At 41.7% G+C, this 17,975-nt stretch overlaps 1 long non-coding RNA gene across 4 annotated transcripts in view; it reads right to left on the reverse strand.

The window, feature by feature from the left end:
* The window catches only part of LOC120374346, a 65,690-nt gene that overhangs the window by 14,494 nt on the left and 33,221 nt on the right, over nucleotides 1-17,975 (reverse strand). For 2 of the 4 annotated variants that reach the window (XR_005586022.1, XR_005586023.1), the window contains exon 2: nucleotides 13,200-13,301. This is a non-coding gene — a long non-coding RNA (uncharacterized LOC120374346). Of the gene's footprint in view, nucleotides 1-12,157; nucleotides 12,287-13,199; nucleotides 13,302-13,516; nucleotides 13,577-17,975 lie in introns of those variants that run through there. The other 2 variants (XR_005586025.1, XR_005586024.1) reach the window with 2 other exon arrangements.

Here is a 17,975-nt window from a genome sequence, read left to right on the forward strand (position 1 = left end):
CTGCTGTGGGGCAGCGCGCACACTGCGCTCAGCCCCTGGCCAGTCGCGTCTGGGCTGGCTGCCCAGCTGGTGCAATCCCGTGGCGGAGGCATCGGCAGCCCAGTCCCGTTCGTTCCCCTGCAGGACCCGAGCGGGATGCGGGGGGCTGGGGCCTGCTGCCCCCACTCCGAGGCCACCCGCAGGATTGCACCAGCTGGGCAGCCAGCCCAGACGCGAGTGGCCAGGGGCTGGGTATGCGCAGCGTGCGCGCTGGGTCCCCGCAGCAGGCCCGGGGTTCGTGGGCGCCAGAGCCGCAGCTGCCGAGCTTGGCCAGCGGCCGCTTCCTCCCCCCGCGGCAGCGGGAGCTGCAGCAGCGGCTGCTCCCAAGTCCTGCTGCCCAGGTGGGGAGAACAGCCGCTGCCTGGCCCCGCAGGCCACCCCGTACTCTCCCTCCAGATACCGCGCCTGAGTCCTGCCTGCTCGGGGCCAGGCTGGACTCACACTCACCCCGGCCCCGTGCTCCCCTGAGTCTCCCGGACCTCCCTCCACCGCTTGCGGAGGGAGGAGGAATCGGGGGTGGGGAATTTTTTTTTTTTGCTCTGCTGCCATTTTTCCCCCTCTGCCCCCCCCGCCCTCCCCGCCTCCCGATATTTGACCTGGGTGATCTGGTCACCCTAGTATTCACACACATACAAAAATACAAACAGATCAGAAAGATGTTTGTTGCTCTTGACCCTATTTGGTTCTTCCAAAGATTCCATTCAGCCTCTTTTTGTTCACCAACTTATCTTTCTGATTTGCAATAGCACCTATCATTTGGCTGAGCAACATTTTTTCTTCTTTATTGTTTGCATTAAGTGGGACAGTTTTCTTTTGCTCTTCTTCATGAACACCACACACATTGTTATCAGTGTCAGTCCATGCTAATGATTAAAGCTTTTGAAAGCATATCTGTAATTACTAGGGTGACCAAAATCGGGACAGTCCCAATTTTCTTGGGACATCTGAGGAGTTTGTCCCACGTCCCAACCAGAGTACGGTCAGTACCATTTGTCCTGATATTTTGTTTCCTGGTCTTCGGCAGCAATTTGGCGGAGAGTCCTTCAGTCGCGGACAGTCTTCGGCAGCAGGTACTTCTGTCTGTGGTGGTAAAGTTTATTACCCGCCACCGAAATACCGCCGAAGACCATCCACAACCAAAGAGCTCTCCACCAAATTGCCGCCGAACTCCCAGACGGGTGAGTGTAAACAAAACAAAACACACCCTCCCTGCGGCAGTCCCAATATTTTCCCCCCTTGTAATTTCCATGCTGCACTTGAATTATTTAGGACAGCCATTAGCTGTGTAAAGAAGCTTTAGGAGTTAAAGAACTGGTAGTTGGATGCAATTTTTATGCTCTCAGGACACACACAATGAAGACTTAACAGTCATTCCCAGAAAAAAGTTTTAGCAGAGGTCCCAATGTTACATGTTGGTGGCCATGTGACCCAGGACAACGGCTCCATAAAGAGTACTTACTGTTAGAGTGATTATAATCACTCAGATTTTGCAGGTCCTTGTCAAAGGACTTAAACATCTCATTAGTTTAGTGTTTGTAGTATTGCTGTAACCAGGCTGGTCCCAGGATATTAGAGACAAGGTGGGTGAGCTAATACCTTTTACTGGACCAACTTCTGTTGGCGAAAGACACTATCTTCGGACCTCTTTTTCAGGTTTTCTGTGTAGCTTGAATGCTTGTCTCTTTCACCAACAAAAGTTGATCCAATAAAAAGGTATTACTTCACCCACTTTGTCCCATTACATTAGTAGCTCTTGTAGGTACCTCAACAGATCTTATATTTCAAACTGGCCTGTAAAAGTAGAGGAGGATGTGAATGACTAAATAGGGGTTCATTTTACAGGGTCCACAAACTTTGTTTGTATTTTATGTTATTGCAACAGATTTGGATAGCAAGTGCTCCAAAAGTCTGAAGAGTTTTACCATATGTGCTTAATTCTACCTAAATAACAGCTGAAATGGGAACTGGACTTTCACCACCAACTTCATATGGCTCATCAAAGATACTCATGTCAAAAAATGTATGATTTTTTTACCCTGCATGAACCATCCCCGAAAGGAATGAAAGGGTAAAATACAAATGGATGAATGACAAGGGAGGAAGATAGATGAATGGTTCCTGACTGACATTAGCAATATTTTATTGACATTGTATGAGTTGGGAGGAAGAATAATAGCACATGGTGTGAAGTTAATTTTTAAGAACCACTGAATTTGTAAATTTCAAGTTGTGACATCTTCATAGGCACACTAGCGAAATGTGGTCTACATGAAATTACTACAAGGTGGGTGCATAACTAGTTAAAACACCAAGCTAAAAAAAGAGTAGTTATCAATGGTTCACAGCCAAACTGAAAGATGTATCTAGTGAGGTCTCACATGGGTCAGTCCTGGGTCCAGTACTAGTCAATATTTCCATTAATGACTTGGATAATTGAGTGGAGAGTATGCTTATAATTTGCGGACAACACCAAACTAGGAGGGTTTGCAAATATAAGCTAACAGTGTGATGCAGTTGCAAAAACAAAAACCCCCAATACCACTCTCAGATTTATTAACAGTAATGTATGCAAGACACAAGAGGAAACTGAACTGCTTTTATTTGGCACTGGTGAGGCCTCATCTGGAGTACTATGTCCAATTCTGGGCACCACACTTTAGGAAAGATGGAGAAATTGGAGAGTGTCCAGAGGAGAGCAACAAAAATGTTTAAAAGGTTTAGAAAACCTAACCTATGAGGAAAAGTTAGAAAAAGCTGGGCATAATTTACTCTTGAGAAAAGAAAACTGAGGAGAGACCTGATAACAGTCTTCAAATATGGTATGGGCTGTTTAAAGAGAACAGTATTCAATTGTTCTCCATGTCCCTTGAAAGTGGGACACAAAGTAATGGACTTAATCTGCAGCAAAGGAGATTTAGGTTACATATTAGGAAAAAATTTCTAACTATAATGGTAGTTAAGTTCTGGAATAAGTTACCAAGGGAGGTTGTTGAATTCCCATCATTGGGAGTTCATACGAACAAGTTGGACAAACATTTGTCAGGCATGGTCTAGGTTTACTAGGTTCTGCCTCAGTGCAGGGGTCTGGACTTGAGGACTTCTCAAGGTGCCTTCCAATCCTACATTTTTATGATGCTAATCAAAATCTCATGCATCTGGGAATCCTGATGCAGCAACTTTATGCTGTTATAAAAGTGATCTGGAAAATATGGTCTGAATTAATAAAATTGCCAACAAAACATTGAACAAACTGGTTGTGAACCCTCTTTACTCGGCATATCAATTTGCTATTTTAATGAAGGCCTTACAAGACTACATTCATAAGATTTCAAAATACTGGTGGTAAAATCAATATCCAATTACCACTAAATGCAACCAATAATATAATCTGGTAATATTTTTTTTTTAAAAAAGGAAAAAGCTAATCACAAACCTCTACTTAATAAAAATAGGTGCTTCCCTTTTGACAGGCATATTTAACAATATCCCAAGTACAAATATGTCTTTCCATGATATGAAAGAATACTCAAAGCTGATGTACTGCCATAGCAGCTCTCTGCAATTAAAGTAAAGCAATCTCTGAACTCAATATGCTCTTTCAGCTTGGTCAAATTTTCTTGACAGAAACAGATATTTGGAAGATTAAGTCTTCACAAAAAGTATACCTTGTGCCAGAGCTTAACTCAAAGATTTTGCATGGTTCATGTGACAGATACAGGTGTATGAAGGAACAATTTATAACAGGGGTCAAAGATCATACATTCTAAAGGAGGGGGAGGGAAGTATTTGCAGCTGTTGGTGTAATGAAGTGCAAAAAGGAAAATCACTTTTTAAAAAAGAAAAAAACAGGCCTGGCATTTGAAAATTTCACAACATAAACCAATACAAATCTATCCACTTGTTCTTCTAAATTTTGCAATATTTGGTAGATGATGTGTGCCAGTTGCTATGGTCCTTAGTTTTCACTAAGGCAGAACACACACTAAAGCCAATGGAGTTTTACTGGAGTAAAGACTTAAGGATTTGGCCTTAAATATCTAAATTTTTGCTCTGTCTAAACATCTTCCCATAATCCTACCATACTGAATTTGTGATATATTAGTTTCCACAGCATAGGACTGATGTCAAACACAGAACAATGAGCCCATTGCAGGCTCAACTAGGACAAAGGGCTTAGTGCAGACATTCATGTTTGAATAATTGCTCAAATGCGGAACAAAATATTGGACAAATAACTCTTAAAAAAAATTTACACTATTTAAAATTTGCTCAGCGTGAAAGTTCACCCCTTGAAAAGCACACCGAAACCTGCAGTAAAATTAAAACCAGTGAAGTAAGAATTTCCTACATGACTGTGCATTAACTTGTTTAATCCATCCATGAGCTATTTCAGGTTTTTTTTAAAAGCCTTCCGTTTTTTAATTTGACTCTTTTCTAAGAGAAACTGTACCATGGTTATGGATCTAAAAATTTAGCATTTATGATAACAGTGTAAAAACTTCTTGAATTGATGCTGGTCAGGTTTTTTCTGAAACACACTGACCTTTTTTTCATATATATAGAAGAAAGTAACACTGGTGAAAAACCTATTTTGGGGGCAGGAGAAAGGGCCAGACCTCTCCAATAATAAGTGCCTGATGTACCACATTCAACAGATCATTAGCCTTTGGTAAAATTAACAGCTACATGTTGTTGATATGAACTAAATTTCTCACAGCCTCTGTCAACCATCACAAAAACTCCATTCACCATCCATATCAACCTTACTAATGAGATCCTTATTCAGCACATAGCACCTCCCGCTATCACATTTCCTGAATTGTTTTTACATATTGCCTTTTCTCATAGCAATGTGCACATCTGCAAGAAAAACAAAGATACAGTAGATGAGCAAAATATTTTACTTCTGTATGTGTATTTGTTCTTGCAAATTATAATTAAAGTCAAATAATGAGAAGGTGACTGCAATGACTGGGACATGAACAGTCAGGCCGAGTGATTAGAGTAGAAGTCAGGTCTAATGATCAGACCCTAAGGTCAGAGCCGAAGACAGCATCAGGTGCCAAGCTGAGGGCCAGAGACAAAGACAAGGACAAGGGTATGGCAAAGGAGCAGGAAAGCAGGAACTGGGACTAGACAAGGTCTGGGATAAGGAGGACAGGAGTCAAATAAGCAGGAGAGGTACAGAGTAGCAGCCAGCTACAGAGTTGTCTAGTTGCTCAGATAACTTCCTGTACTACTTCCTGGTTTATATAGAACTCCTCAGCCAGTTGGGGCTACTGGATGTTTCCTCCAATTTAGGAGCTTCTCTGGTTGCTCAGGTGAGTTGCTGGGTGGCAATTGTGGCCTGAGCACTGCCTGGGACCCCTGGGGGAAGATTCCTCACCATGCCCCCATTTCTGACCTATAGCTGATGAACTGTACTACCAAAAGTAGCATATTTAGTAACGAGTGCATAATTAAGCTACAAAGATTTATGACATCATTCTGTGCTAACTTACAAAATTTTCTTGCCTCAGCAACATGTTAAATAAAAGATATGGCTTCATATCATTAGCATTTTAACAGAGCTGAATTAAAAAGTGATTTCACTCTATAACCCTGGAGTGAAAACAGACTTCAGGTCAACTGTTAGCAGCCATTGGGACAGACTACATCTTTATGTACACCAGAGGTGAAAGTAAGCGGGTCCGGTCCGGTACTGTGACCACATCAGCCCAGAGCCCTTTGAATCTCATCCGCAGCTCCGCTGGCTGGGCTGGGGATGGATTTAAAGGGCTCAGAGCTCCCCGCAGCGGCAGGAGCTCCAGGCCCTTTAAATCCCGGCCCCAGGCCGGCAAGGCTCAAGGTGGTGGGGATTTAAAGGGCCCAGAGCTCTGTGGCGGCCGGAGCCCCGGGCCCTTTAACTTGCCCCTGAGCCCCGGGGGCTCCAGCCACCTCTGCAGCTGAGAGCCCCGGGTTGATTTAAAGGCCCTGGGGCTCCCAGCCATAGCCGGTGCACCAGGGCCTTTAAATCCTGAGAGGCCCCGCCTCTTCCGGTTGAGGCCATGCCTCCTCAGGACTCCGGCAGTACCGGTAAGTCCTGTAAGTTACTTTCACCCCTGTGTACACCACTTTTACAAAACCATGCTGCATCATGGAAGATGTAATCCAGCCCGGGAGCCCAGCCTATAGAAGAAAATGCAAGTATGTGGCACTTGAAGCATGAGGCACCAAGCAGACTGACCCATAACAGAATGTATCAATTGGTTCAATCTGGGGGAAAAAAAGTGTCATTTAGATTTTCCCAATGGAAAAAAAAATCCACAAAATTTTAATTTTTCTGAAACTGTATTTTCCATTGGGAAAAATACATTTCAAAAGAAATCTCCCCACCCGCTCTATTAAAAACCCTCAGGCCTTCTTTACATATCATAAAGGAGTGAAAAAGAGAGCACACCTTGATTTTCTTTTGCAGGTCTCCTTTTAAAAAAATCCAGTATCTAAGTACTAAAAAGGATCAGTGTGTAGTTGCAATAAGATAGTACCCAAAAGTCTAAACAGTCTTCAGATGTTTTTTTGGTCCGGTCAGCTACTATTCATCCTTCAAGACTATTACTGCAGCAGGTGCACAAACCAAGAAAACTCATGAATCAGCTTACATAAATGATTGCTGAATGGTGCTGTCATTCTTGTCAGATGCATAAGATAATGTGCACAATTGTTTAATTATGAACCAACTCTAGTAAAACGGGTGTTAGATTAGATCGATACAATGGTACATTCTAGAATGCACTTTCAAGTAGTGCCCAAAGACGTATTAAACTATAGTGGAGCTAATCTATGCTGAAGCTCTACAGGGCAGACCTGTAGAGCACAGCTGAGTAGGCAAAAACAGGGGTTCTCAAACTTCATTGCACTGCATCCCCCTTCTAATGACAAAATTACTACATGACCCTGGGGGAGGGGGCAGAGCCCAAGCCCCGCTGCCCTGGGTGGAGGTGAAGCTCGGGCTTCAGCTTCAGCCCTGGGTCCCAGCAAGTCTAATGCTGGCCATTGTGACCCCATTAAAATGGGCTTGCGACCCCCCTTTGGGGTCCCAACCCACAGTTTGAGAACCCCTGCATTAAAAGATACAGTTTCAGGCACTGCAGCACAAGTCGTTGTAAAGAGGCTGGAAACTATTAACTTTACTTTTTAATTTATTTCATTCCTAATAATGTTTGATTAATCTTTGATTCAATAAATCAAGTAAAACAGGTTGTAAAAATTCAATCAAGTGTTCCAATAAATGAACTGTGCACTCTACTTACCCTACATACCACTCTTAAAGGTTTATTTTAAATAGCAGGATTCTAGAATAGAAACTACTGTACTACTTTCATAAAATAAAGCTCAGTCTCTGGTTAATGATAAGATATGCACAAAGCTAGTGAAGCACAGGTCTTATGCACCACAGTGAATTTAATCCTGACTGAGGCAGTCTAAATGAATCAGATTGTATATTGCCTAGACAAGTTCTGATGGATGCACGAGAGCATCACTACAGATTGATTGTCTCTTTTTACATGCGAGTAGTCACTGGACTGTTACTTATTCTATTTTTTTTTAAATGAAAGGAACTTTAACAAAAAATGTGAACTTATGTTGAGAAATATAATTGTTTCTGCAGCTCCATGCTTTCTTGGGTCTATTTTAGCTTTTTCAGTGGTGATAAAACCAACTTCCTCCCAGGAAACCAGAATAAAAAAGGGTTATGTGGTTTTTTAATTGTTTATATTGACAGGGAAAACATTGTTCTCAGAGTGTTTATTTTGAAAATACAGATTGATGGAATGAGCTCTTGATTTCCTCTGTTGATGGAGCTGATTTGCCCTTTTTTTTTTAAATAAAAAAAACAAGCTCTCCTTAATGCATAATGGCTATGAATAACGGCTTTTCAACCAAGAGTGCCTTAAGTTAGGCTCCAGGCAGGGTGGATTTGATTTAAATCACGAGTCAGGAAGACTAGATTTAATCATGGATTTCTACATAAAAGTGCATTCTTGTTGGTTGTTATAACCTTAATACATATTCTTCACAACTCAGAGATAAATGTAGGTTTCATTTTTAAGAAGGCACACCCTATAGATTTATTTTTAAAACTTTTCAGATTAATTTTACAGTTATATCAGAAATGAATGATTGTTTGGTTATTTCATTTACCAAAGGTAATTGACAGATATTTATTCTTGCCATGCTGTATTAGGAGGAGGACATCACCAGACAGACATTTAAATTGTTTTATTTAACTAAAACAACAACGTTATGTATTCTGGATTTTTTTCTTCAACAGCAAACATAATATTTTAACAAAACAAGCATATGAATTTTTGAATTTAGTTAAACATTCAAGTTTTTTAAAATCGGGTTTGTTTTTTTTTAAATTGTTTTTAACTAAAATAGTTACATGAATTTTTTTTAAATAAATAACAAAATTTAAAATCAACTATGTCAGCCAGGTCAACATGAGAAACTTAAAATATTGGCTTCTGCAGCTAACTCAGTCATCTTCACCTTCATTTTCCTGTTTTTTCATAATCTCGAAAAGAAAAAAGAAAAAAAGCTTTCCTGCTTTATCAGGTCCCAAATGATTTCTCAATTTGGAATAAATTAGTCCAAAGGAAGAAAATATTCTTTCTAGACTGGCAGAAGAAGCTACTGCTGTTAAAAGTGAAATCACCACTTCAACAGTCTCTGAATCCAAGTGCTTAAGTGACTTCCACCAGTTCACTGGTGTGACTTTCTTTAAAACATCATCAGCAAACTTATATTTCTTGAATGGTTCACCCTTAGCTCTTAAGGTTTATTATAGTTGGCATTATGGAGGGATGATTGCTGGATGTCCATGTCATAGCCAACTCCTCTTCTTCAGCAGTTAAGATTTGACCCTGGTACCAAGTATTGAGAATATTTGCAAGAAAATGAGCTGGAGATAATGCTTGTCCCATTTGTTTTTTTAATGTTTGTAATTTAATTCTGTCATTGCATATTTCTCTTTTTAAGATCTCACTCAGTTCCTTCCAGATTTCAACAGCATCAGCAATAAAACAGCTATTTCCCTGCATTTTGTTCAAGGCTACAGAAATAAGCTTCGGGGTACTCAGCATGTGTTCAACATTTCTCTTAAGCCCAATGTTGAGAACTTTGGCTGTGACAGTGCCATCTATCTTTTCACAATTTTGTTCACAAACTGTCATCAGATTAGGCCAGTTCTTGATATAGTGCTCAAAACAGTCCACTACTGAGGTCCATCTCACGTCTTGTGGGAGAGTTAGCTTGGTTCCTCCCACTTTTTTCAGAGCAGCTGCTGCACAGTGGTTGTTACAGAAGTATTTTGCAATTTCAACAACATTAGATTTTATTTCTGGAACCGAGAAGTCTTTGGCTAGGAGGTGCATCAAATAAGCACTGCAACCGTATGTTATTAGCTTGGGACTCTCTTCTAAATTTCTTCTCATCTTGGATACATTTGCAGCATTGTCTGTAACCAAGCTGTGTACTAGACACTTGAAATTTTTTCCCCACAGTTTGTGATAGCTTTTACTGCTACTTTTTGTAAGTATTCTGCTGTGTGTGCATTTCCCAATGTACCAATTGTTTCTGAAGACATTCCCTTCTTCTGTTGTCACACAAGCACATACAACAGGATCATTCTGGACACCGCTCCACCCATCAAGGCTCAGGTTAACAATTTCACCCTCTAGACCTTTTGCACACTGCTCAATTTCTCTTTCATACACTTTATCCAGCAATTTGACATCTGCTCTGTTGGGTGGACTGTATCCTGGTCTTAATGACTGAACCATGCTAATGAAGTGTGGGTTCTCTATCATACGGAAAGGAGAGTTTGTTGCATAAACAAACCAGGCAATTTTTTCATCAATTACCTCTTTTTGTAATCTGCTGGTTCTTATCACAAACTTATTTATGGTTGTTTCTGGATGACGGAGATTTTTTTTTCTTTTTGCTACAGATGATTTACTGTGGCTATGTATCAGAGGGGTAGCCGTGTTAGTCTGGTTCTGTAGAAGCAGCAAAGAATCCTGTGGCACCTTATAGACTAACAGATGTTTTGCAGCATGAGCTTTCGTGGGTGAATACCCACTTCTTCGGATGCAAGCAGTGGAAATTTCCAGGGACAGGTGTGTATATATAAGCACTATGTGACATACATGATGTGACTGAAACACTATCATTGGCAGATAACTGTGAAACTGAATAAAATGATGGTGATCTTGACGGTGGATAGTCTTCAGAATCCTGTATGTTGAGGATGGATTCTCCTAAACAAAATAAGTCAATGCAGTTATTTAATTATCATCATCATACTGCTCATTTAGTATTACTTATTGCATTCACTGACACTCAGTACTACTTTAAAGGTGAAATTGTAAAAGGAAGATCTGCCTATTTCAGCTATTTATTTTTTATCACACCTGCATCTAAAGTGATAGTACCATAGAGTAACTACTATATTTTTAGCTCAAACATGAGAATTCAAGAATAGTCCAGAAGGAAGACGGGCAGTCCTTAACAAAGAAGTATGAAATAAAAAAAGTTTACTAACCTGAAGATCCTGCATGTTCAGACATGTTCCTTTCATCATCTTCAATACAGCTTCCTCCTGAGAAGAAACACTTCTCATGATGTTGTTTCATTCGGGCAACCGGGCCTTGCATTTCTTTGTTGCAGTGTAAATAATAAAATAATAATAATAATAGGGCTCAGATTTTCCTGGATGTGATAGCTGATCGATTCCTTCACCAAGTAGTTGCTGAACCACCAAGAGGGGATGCCTGCTTAGCTTATCACAGCTGTAAATATCAGGTAGTATGGTCACAAAAGCAAGGCACTTCTGAATTCAGTAGGAATTTTGGATGTGCACAGAACAAAGACAGGACTGGTTCCCGCATGATTACAGAACTGCAATAAAGTGGAATAATTTTCAGCTTGTGTAATTGGAGGATATCTGGATCCATATCAGAAGACTGTCCTACATAAATAAAGAAAAGTTGAGGTGCCTTTGTTATTCTTTTTTTCCAGTCTTCATTTCTATGGGGAATTTGCCAATGCAATATTACTGTCTTCCTTTTAAAGGAAACAGAACTAAAAAAAAATAGTAATAATGGCTGTTGAAAATAGCAATTCCTGTCCTAGTTAGCACTGGGAAGATGCCAGCATTGTTGCTCAATTTTATCCTACTTTTTCTACAACAAGTTACACTGGATCAGCATATTTGATTTGGGAGAAATGAAGTAACAGCAACCTAAATTGAGTTTGAGCACTCCTGAATTTTGAGTGTGTTCAAATCTGGAAGGCGGGTGCTAGATTCCCTTTCTGAACATTGGATAAATCTGGAAAGGAAAAGCCAATTTCTGCTTCCATGGCTCAGATGTGGAAATCCGTCCATGTGCCTGGTACTGTATCTAAAGCTGCCCAGGTCCTCTAGTAGAGCCTTCCCTCCCTTACTTATCATTCTAACTTCTGGTGGGATCCACATACCTCCCTTGCTAGGCTTCAGATAGAGAGGTGCACTGTCCATTTTATCCACCCAATTCCTTCTTTGAGGGCTGCCAGGTGAGGTCACACCAGCATCCCTAATCCAGTCTGGGGAAGTCTTCTGAGGGTGATATCTGGGCCAAAGCCTTCTACTCCTTGGGCATACTTGTTCCCCATTCACAGTGCCCCCCTCCTTCTAGCAGCCAGCTCTCCATTCACAGCAAGCTGCAGCACATGGGGTCTCAGCTTCCCCACTCCTCACTCTCCTGTTGATAGCTGCCAAGGGAATGTTGGGAAATGTGGTTCCTTCCCTGCTCCAGGGCTGGCTCTATAGGCAGGGAGCTAGCCAAGGAACTACAGCTCCCAGGGCCCCCTGATGGTTCTCAGCTCCCATGCTGGATCCCCACTGCTCACTCTCAGAGCCTCCACTTGTGCAGCGCTACGAGAGGGGAGTGAGTGTTATGGCCTCCCCATTTCTGAGATTGGGACCAGCGCTATGGAGCCATTGGCGCCATGGTAAATCCAGTACTGTAGATAACTGTACTGTAGAAAAAAAGGCCTGATCCAAGTCTTTGGATTTTAACATGCTCAAACTTACTGAGATTTGATACACAGCTCTGATTTCCACGTTTTGAGGTCATCTCTAATATATGGATATCCATTGTCTTTAGCTTCGTGTCACTGGGCAATGGTGCTACCATATTTTGGACTGTTCCTGATGAAGTTTCTGTAGAAAATAGTATATATTGGAAACTGCTGGGTTGGAGCTATGACCTGACCTCTTTCCAGTGGTAGTGCTGTCAGTGAGCTGGCACAGTCGTATTTAGTGACCCAGTAAATGAGCAATTGCTTTCTGCAACTCACATCTTTAGTAAGAAATGTCACAGTGCAAGTGCTGCTTTGATAAGGAGGAACTAGAATTGCTGAGTTTGTTTACAAATTTCCTTTGCACTCATGGCTGAACATATTTATTTTACTCATGGCCTAAGAGCTCTCTTCCTGTGCTGTGTGTGCATTCTGAATGTTGTCCTCAAAACATGTCAGGCAGGAAGTAAGTGAATCAAGAGCCTTTGTGATATTCACCTGACGCACACACATCCCAGTGTGAGTCACGCTTCCAGGCTAACTAGTTACTATTCTGCCAAAGGAATGTACTTTGGGCATGGTAAGCCTTGCAAGCACATGTTCCTGAACTCATTCTTATCATGCTCCACCCGATTCTTACTAATACCATAAAACCACATTGATGTTGCCCCACCTTAATGCAGGTTAGCATTTCAGATAACCAGCATCTTACATTTGGCTGCATTTCTTGTGCTAGTGGATGTTATCAGGCTGTCAGTGCAGAGCCTCACAGGGTATTCCTATGCAGCCCTCAGCAGTGAGGCTATGAGCGCAGTTCAACAGACTTGGGCTAGCAGCGCTTGCACTAGCATAGTCAGCACTCTGGAGCTCAGACTTCGTAAGAGGGGAGTGGGCTTCACAACTAAATTTGATAAGCCAAATGGCTTCAGTTTAACCTTTTTGGTGGGAGTTCCCAATCTCTCCTGTTGTCTTAAAGACTTTTTTTAGCACTAGTTCTGTTTCCTGGGGTAGGGGTGCCAGATACTTCACAGGTGGTTTGTGCTTTTGCAGAGTACCTCTCAAGCAGCTAGGTTTCCTCATCTACTATAGAAGGTACATTCACGATTTTTCCCAAATGGCAAAGCCCTTGTATGACTGGTTGTCTGTTCCACAGGAATCTGAAAAACACAATACCATCAAAAGTGGACTCGGAAAAGGAAGAAAACCAAAAGGCAAGAGATGGGGTCTATAGGACAGATACCCTCCAACCAGTTACCTGGACTGACCAATGTGACCTGGGTAGCCTTCACTGAAAATGCCCAGGGCAGGGTAGGCTGCAAAAGGGAGAGAAGATACTCCAAAAACTGGTAGTTAACAGTGATGTTAAACTCACCAACCAGTCACAAACTGTACTTCTGATTCCTCACACGGCCCCCTTATTGCATTCCAGTTCTCTGGCTCCCAATCAGCACCTAGGTCCAGTACAGTGAGAAAAGTTATTTTAAAAACCCACCTTTGCTCACTCTACAAAATGTTCTTCTGAACCTCAAAGGGCCAGTCACATTGCCAGGTCAATATTAGGTTGGATCTATCCTACCCAAAATACCATGCTGCCAGACAATCCTTTAGTGTCTAAAACTAAAGGTTTATTATAAAGAAAAAAGAACAAGAAGAGAGTTGTTAAATGATAAAGCACTCGGATACAGACAGAGATTCAAAGTCCATATAACAGGTTCTTAGCAGTATTGGTGAGTTTGCTGGTTTGAAAGTCCTTCTGGAACACATCCACAGCTTGGATGGGTTATTTAGTCCTTTGTTCAGAGCTTCAGTTTGAGAAAAGTTACTCCAGAGGTAAGAAGCAGAAATTAAGACAAAATGGAGATGATGCAGCTGCCTTTTATAGTCTTTTGCCATGTGGCCTGTACTTCCTTTGTCCCAAACACAAGCTGCCCAGCACATGGCATGGAAAAGCCTAGAGTTCTCTGTCCACAGGCATACCACAGGCCTTGCTGACTCATAAGGTGTATTCCCCTGGTTCCTTTCAATGGGTTCATTATACAGCTGATGACCCTTGATGGGCCACTGAACAGGCAAGGCAGTGCTGATGCCACTCTCTCAGGGGGTGTCGCCCAGATGCACCGCACAAGTTTGAAATACAGATATATCATACATATCTATAACTCACAATACAAAGGTTATACAAACAAAAATCATACTTTGCATAGCTGGTCAGATTCCTTGCAATTTTAGAATATTGGCATCACTAATTTTATAAATGGTCTTCCATATTCCATACAGCATCACAACCAACATCAAAGACTGTTAAACCAGCTGATTGACTGCCTGATACAGCCACTAATAAAATCTGGATAAATTTTAACTTACCCTTTATCCTTCATGTAGATGCTTCCAATAAGGGACTAGGTACAGTCTGGTAACACCCATCAGATATGGGACAAGAACTCTAATTGCAATTGAGAAGAATTATCACCATCACTCAGGAAAGCTGGAGTGTCTACCTTTGAAATGGGCCATAACCGATACATTCTGTGACTATTATTATGCACAGTCTTTCACAGTTTACAGTGATAACCTGCTAACTTATGTCTTCACCTCTGCCAGGCTGAAGACTACAGCACACCAGTCGGTTGCAGAATCGGCTGACTTACTGCACAGTTAAATATCATGAAAAGAAATCTAATGTGGAAACAGATGTTACCCAGAATCCCCCTTGACATGGAAAAATATAAGACAGAATGGACAGAAAAGAAGCAAAAATTTTGCTAATGTGGTCTTACAGTTCTTGGATGTACAAAGAAATGACAAAGTATCTTAGCTAGCAGTTATTACTGCCAATTCTTTGGCAATAGAAGACTTCTCCAGGGGCATTAAATCCACCATAAAGCCTATTCCATGATGAGAGTTTGGCTGCTCAGAAGGATGATCCAGCAGTTATTAAAATTCTTCCTTATAAGTCCTTGTGCACAAACTGAATAACCCAGAGAACACAGTAGGATGTGTTAAGATCGCCACCCTGATGTCTGAATGGTATCAGTTGCAGCTGGATACAGATGGAATACTTTATCCAAAAACCAAGTTTCAAAATCAAACGGTATTACCTGAAAAATACCAAAAGGCAAGTATATCAAGAACTACAAGAAGATACGGGACATTTCGAAGTAGAGCAGCTACTCAGTCTTGGAAGAGATCAATTTTATTGCTCACAAATGAAGAGGAATATAAAACATTATGTCACTAGATTCGGTACATGCATCAAGAAAAGGAAACCTCACCAGCTACCAGAGTTCCACTGTTACAACAGAACCATTTGAGCTTGTATCAATAGACTTAGTGCATCTAGACAGAAGCAGAGGAGGATATGAATACATCTTAGTCATAGTGATTCACTTCACTAGGTTTGTTCAAGCCTACCTTAGCACCTCTTAGTCAGAAGAGACTGTGGCAGACCTGATCTTCAGTGACTTTCTTTTAAAATTTGAAATCCCAAAAAAGTTTTATCAGGACCAAAGGGCAGTGTTTGAAAATATTTTTTTCTGAAAGTTACAGCACTATTGTAAAATTGAAACGTCTTCCTCAACCCCACTTTACCCACCGGACAATGGGTATGTAGAAAAGCTGAACCAAACACTGCTGGCTATGTTGAAAACCTTGCCAGAAGAACAAAAGTCAAACTAGAGGGACTCCCTGAATAAGGTAATCTATTCCTATACCTGTACATGAAGGGAGGCTACAGCATTCTCACCCTTTAATGGACGAGATTCTGATAAGTGAGAGTGAAGATGAGATACATTATATGATGGTACCAGATACTGTTCATGGCCCAGAGATTATGAATCTACAGACAAACATTTTATCCACATCCTGGAAATGAGGATGTTGTTGATCCTGTAAATTTGGAAATTGTAGATCAGATTAGTGCAACATTCACACCAGCCATTGATAGACATGAATGTCAAATGTGATAATGGAAACTGAAATCAACAGTGCACAGGAGGACAGATCACCAGAACAATCCACTGGCACACAAGGTCATCCAACTAGAGAGAGCAGAGCCCTACAGACAAGGACATTTACTTAGTGTCCAAATCCAACAACTGGACTGGTAAGTGCACCACAGGGTTGCCAGCATGTTTGTCACATGCCCTACCAAGTACCTATTCCTGCATTATCCTCCATTCTAAGACTGATGTAATATTTGTAAATAGTGTGATATTGACTTATGATATGGATCTTTATCCTAACTGGAGGGTTTGTTTGTTCTACATAGTTTGTTATATTGATAGATGTTTTCTAAATAGTTTGCCAGAAGTCCAGTGACTTGGAGTTACATGGTTTTGCCATTGATCACGTAAGAACTGTTATTTCATAAGACAGGAATACCCTTGGGAATTTAAGATGCTCAGAACTGGCTATTCTGTTGGATTGTGGAACTACAATTGCAGCAAAAGCTTTCTGCTTGATATGAAATAAACTGAAGAAACATGCACAAGGTTTTCACCATCAATACCAGAACTTGAGAAAAAGAAGAAATTTATGAGAATGACAGTTATGAGTTGTAGAACTCAAGGACCACTGCTAACAAGCCAAATGAATGAACTGTATGTTATACTTTGTTAATAGAAATGTCGTAACATTACATTTACAAGTGAGAAGTATAGTACTCAGAAGGGAATGTCAGGGTTGGATTTACTTGTGCTCCGTCACTTTAAGAACTCAAGGTCTGCTGAGGTGATAGGTCTTGGTCACAGCAGCAGAGCTGTGCATGCTCCAAAATGACTGAGCAGCAAGGGGGCTTTTGCAAACTGGTTTATCTGAGGCCTGGTCTACACTATGCGTTTAAACCGGTTTAAGGAGCGTAAAACCGATTTAATGCCACACCCGTCCACACTAAGAGGCCCTTTATATCGATATAAAGAGCTCTTTAAACTGGTTTCTGTACTCCTCCCTAACGAGAGGACTAGCGCTAGTATCGGAATTACCATATCGGATTAGGGTTAGTGTGGCCGCAGATCGACGGTATTGGCCTCCGGGTGGTATCCCACAGTGCACCACTGACCACTCTGGACAGCAATCTGAACTCGGATGCAGTGGCCAGGTAGACAGGAAAAGCCCCACGAACTTTTGAATATTTCCTGTTTACCCAGCGTGGAGCTCCGATCAGCACGGGTGGCGATGCAGTCCGAAATCAAAATAAAAAAAGAGCTCCAGCATGGACCATGCGGATGTGATCGCAGTAAGGGCAGGCAAATCTGTTCTATCAGCGCTCCGTTACAGAAGACGAAATTCAAAATCAGTTTTAAAAAATCTCCACACAGGCGCCATAGCAGGGACTCAGCGCACTGCTGCGTGACAAGCGTAACGGAAAGCCAAAGAATCAAATGGACGCTCATGGATGGGGGACTGGAGTGGGGACTGGAGGACTCAAGCAATCCCACAGTGCCTGCAGTCTCCGAAAAGCATTTGCATTCTTGGCTGAGCTCCAAATGCTTCTAGGGTCAAACACAATGTCCGCGGCGGTTCAGGGCATAGCTCGGCAATTTACGCACCCCACCACCCACCCCCAGAAGTGAAAGGGAAAACAATCCTCTCTTGATTCTTTTACATGTCACCCTATCTTTACTGAATGCTGCAGATAGACGCGATGCTGCAGCAGTCAACACCAACATCCTTGCTCCCCCCCCCCCCGCCATGGGTGGCTGATGATGACGATGGATATCAGTCATATTGTACCATCAGCCTATTGGCACATGGGGCAGTGCAAAAGGACTGGTAACCATGCTGACTAGCATTCAGTGAGGTCTATCATGAGCGCCTGTGTAAAAAGCTCCTGA

This window comes from Mauremys reevesii, linkage group 11 (genome assembly GCF_016161935.1).
Source record: "Mauremys reevesii isolate NIE-2019 linkage group 11, ASM1616193v1, whole genome shotgun sequence".
NCBI classification, from domain to species: Eukaryota; Metazoa; Chordata; order Testudines; family Geoemydidae; genus Mauremys; species Mauremys reevesii.